This window comes from Prunus dulcis, chromosome 1, assembly GCF_902201215.1.
Source record: "Prunus dulcis chromosome 1, ALMONDv2, whole genome shotgun sequence".
Taxonomy (NCBI): domain Eukaryota; kingdom Viridiplantae; phylum Streptophyta; class Magnoliopsida; order Rosales; family Rosaceae; genus Prunus; species Prunus dulcis.
In genome coordinates this window covers 19,072,989-19,077,429 of record NC_047650.1, presented here as the reverse complement: position 1 = coordinate 19,077,429, position 4,441 = coordinate 19,072,989, and positions in this window count along the sequence as shown.

The following is a 4,441-nucleotide window of genomic DNA, read 5'->3' as shown; positions in this document are numbered from 1 at the left end:
ACAACATGGCATGATGGAATGACATGGCCTTGACATTAACACATGGCGCCACTAGGAAAAAGGACGCCTTAAGAATAAGAGTTCGGGGGTTTCTTAGTGGGATAATGGCATGGCAGTTTTTAGGAGGAAAACTACCTATGCCATAGTGGTTGTGACAGGACCCGACTCAATTTCCACTTTGGAATTTGGGCCAAGTCCTGTGCGTGTCCGACACCTGGCGAATGTCGGGCACAAATGACCTTTTTACCCTTCTTGCTTCAACTTTTCTTTAAAATTCCCTTAGACTTCTGCCGAAAATTCGGCAGAGTCTCCCCTGTATTTTGACCAATCCCAAAACTTTTCACCTGTTAAACATTCAACTAATCCACACCAACTGCCAGAATAGGATAAACCATATTTGCCAGTTTCAGTTTTTCCACTAAAGCTCGACATCAGAGCAATTTTCCAAAGTTCACGGGCTTTCAAGGATTTTTCTACAAACTCTACCTGACTTTGAAGCGCGGAGGATAAGAGTGGCCCGGTGGTGGATCATGTGCACTTCTACGACCTGGGGGCGAAAAAACAAGTTTTAAACTGTGAGTGGACAAAATGAAATTCTTAAAAACAAGCCAGAATATAATACCCCCGTTTTGAAATAACTAAGGATATATATATAACGATAATTTAACTATATCTCAATATAAGAAATTCTATAAGCATGAATCAGTATGCTGATGAATAAACTTACATAATCGCTCAAATATATAAAGATATCACTGCCTGGAGAAATCAAAGAACTGGTATAACCGAATAAAGATACAAAAATATAATTGTGCAAATACTAAGAAACCGATATAAAATAACTGAAAGTCATCCTTGAATAATTATGGTGTGTGGAGCATGACAAGCATAGAACATTTTCACAAGATTTGGAACACCTAGAGCTATTATTGGGGGGAAACACTTTTGTAATAGACTTTTTGAGGATTTAAAGAAAAATATGAAGAAAGGGGAATCTATTAATCGAATATTCTTGTGGGACGAAAATCGCTCTCACAAATTGGTGCTTCCATTGAGAGTGCGAAATAATACCCAACGCATGCTCAAGGAATCTGTTCCTCCTATTTTCCAATTCATCGAAGCCTTCCAAACAACCATGGCTGTAAGCAAACATCTCAGGAGCAAAACCACCATGACGACGCACTACGGAACGGCAGAAACCTCGCTGTCACCACGAGGTGCAGCTGCTACCAGCATTTTGCAGCAGCCTCCCACGGCTGCCAACTCTTTCCAGCAGCCCCCCTTGGCTGCCCATGCCATCCAACCACCTTCGGAGGCCTCATAACCTCTCCAAACAGCTGCTGTAGCAACCGGACAGCCAGCAAACCATGAGGCCAGCTCCTTGTAGCTGTGAATCACTTACGTGAACCACCAAATAGCAGCTGGAATTGCCACACCAAGCCATGGGCCCATGGCCTCCACCACCTTGCCACTGCAAGGACCAAGTGACGGGGCCATTTTTGAACAAATCCCGTGTGCGAATCTAACAGAGCCCTAGCCCATATTCCAATAGGACCAACCCACACCTGTCTACCTGGAGATCAACTTGAATCAAGGCCCTGACCTTGGAGCATTTTGAGAGATCTTTGACTAGTCAGATAGAGATAGACAGGCGGGGCACTGACAACTCGTGGAGGAATCCTTGCAAGCTCAATCTACTAATCTACCATACAGGCAGGGCAACCCAGTAGGTCGACCTCTGCTAGTCAACAAGAAAGCCAAACATCACTGCCTAAATCACGAAGGTCACCAACGTGATCAGCAAGCCATGCACGCCGACGACATCGAGAAGCTCGTAAACGACCAATTTCGAAACTTAAAGATTGGCGGAAATTTCAAAGATGCCCTACGCAGGGAGGTGGACCAAGCAAATTCTATGCCTTCCACTGCCGAATTGTACACTTTTGTACAACCTGTAGACCTGCGCAAGAAGTCCGATGAATCCCTTTGAGATTACATCAAGAGATTCAAAGCAGAAAAGGCTAACATTGTAGGATGCGACGACCGAATCACGTCTTATGCTTTCAAAAAAGGTCTTCCAGCTGAGCACGACTTATACTGCGAGCTAACTATCACTCATAGCCAGACTCTGGTAGAGGTCTTCGTGACTGCGGAATGCTAAGTACTCTGGGATGATGATCGAATCGCCATGAAAAAGTCTACCAAGCAGGAAGATCAGCCAACCAAGCAGACAAGCCAAAGAAGCGACATGATTAGCAACAGGAACAAGGACAAATGTAGGTCATATCCACAAGGAGACGCTACAGCAGAAGAGAACTACACCAAGTTCTCCATCCCCATACACCAAATCTTAGCCCAAGTGAAGGACAAACCTTGGTTAAGAAGACCGCCGCCCTTGAAAGGAGATCCGGACAAGAGGGGTACCAGAAAATATTGTGCCTTTCATGGGACGCATGGCACACTATGAATAATTGCTTTGCTTGGAAAGCGCACTTCAAAGAACTTGTGAGAGAAAGCCATCAAGAAGATTGAGGACTGCGATATCACCAAGGAGCCACCCTAGAAGGTCATAAGGGTTAACACAACCCTAGCCGACTCCAAGGACTCTAGGTTGACCAGCAAAGAAAAGAAGACGAAGATCAAACAAGCCACTACGATCTCCCAAATCTCGATCGGCCTTCCACCAGTAGAACATGATCTCGTGATTGGCTTTTGAAAGAAAGATCTAGTAGGCCTCGATATGCCACACAACGAAGCGCTTGTCATTAGCATTCAAATCTCTCAGGCCCTGGTCAACCGAATCCATGCAGACGAGGGCAGCGCAGCCAATATCATGCAACTAGTAGTCATCCAGCAGATGGGCTTAGAAACAAAGATCAACCAATCAATCAGGTCACTGATTGGCTTCCATGGCACAACAACGGTTACTGTGGGATCAACTTGCAAAAACATTCATGGTTGTTCATGAACTCTCAACCTACAACGGCATTCTGGACAGACCATGGATTGGAAAGATCAACGCCATCATCTCCCCCACACATCAGAAAATCCGCTACCCAATCCCTTGGGGCTGTGTAGGCCAGATCGACAACGACCAAGCAATGGCTTGGAAATGTTTGGCTCAAGGGCTGAAGAAAAGCTACTAAACACAGCTCCTCCCTGTGAATTAGGAATATTTGAAAAGAGTAGAACAACCAGATCTCGCTCCTAGCAATTGAGCGGGTCAGAAAGGAAAGGGAATAGCTACCCATTTATAGTAATCAAAGCATTATGACCAAGCCGAGGGAATCCGTTCGGAGGTCTCTCATGAAAAAGGATGGAAACTCGAAGAGGACGTCGAGCTAGTACACTTGGATCCTGATAATCCAGAGAGAAAAGTGCAAATTGGCTCGCGCCTAAGCCAAGGGGAAAAGGCAGAGCTTGCAGCCTTCTTCCAAAACAACAATGACATATTTGCATGGTCACCATCTGACATGCCAGGCATCAATCCCTAGATCATCTGCCATCGACTCCACATCAACCTAGCTGTCAAGCCAGTATCGTAAAAGAGACGCAACTTCTCTTCCGAGCGAGTTGCCATCATTGAAGCCGGGATTGACAAGCTCCTAGCTACCGGTTTCATAGAAGAAGTCTCTTACGCAGAATGGTTGGCGAATGTTGTCCCAATAGCAAAGAAAAATAAAAGCCTGTGGAGAGTTTACATCGACTACACCGACCTCAACAAGGCATGCCCTAAGGACAACTTTCCACTGCCAAGAATATATCAACTCGTCGATTCAACTTTTGGTAATCAACTGCTCAGCTTTATGGACGCCAACTCTGGTTATAATCAATTCCTGATGCACGAGGACGACAAAGCAAAGACCTCCTTCATCATCGAAAGGAGGACGTATTGCTACAAAATCATGCCATTTGGGCGGAAGAATGTCGTAGCAACCTACCAAGGGCTAGTGAACAAAATTTTCAAGGAGAAAATCGACAAAACTATAGAGGTCTATGTAGACAACATACTAGTAAAAGCTCCTCATCAAGCAGACCACATCAAAAACCTTGTCGAGGCATTCAGCCTGCTCCGAAAGCACAACATGAAGTTGAACCCAAGCAAATGCACATTTGGAGTAAACAAATGGAGCTTGCTGAGAATATTTTCATCCAAATTCATCTGGGTAAATGGGTGGTGCTTGCTGCAAACTTCAATCGTGTGTTGATCAATGCCTACTCTAGACATATAGGCAGGAGGAACAATGGAAGAAGAGGCCTTGGCACGAATTTTTGGGGAAGACATCTTCAAGTTCAAACAAAAACAGGGGAGAATTGAAGAATGAGCGAAAGAACAGAGGATTTCGAAGGGAAATGGAAGCTGAAACAGAGTTAGGTTTTTGGATGACCAGGAACAGGGTTCTAAAAAATATTCTAAAGAGCCATTACAAATACCCACTTC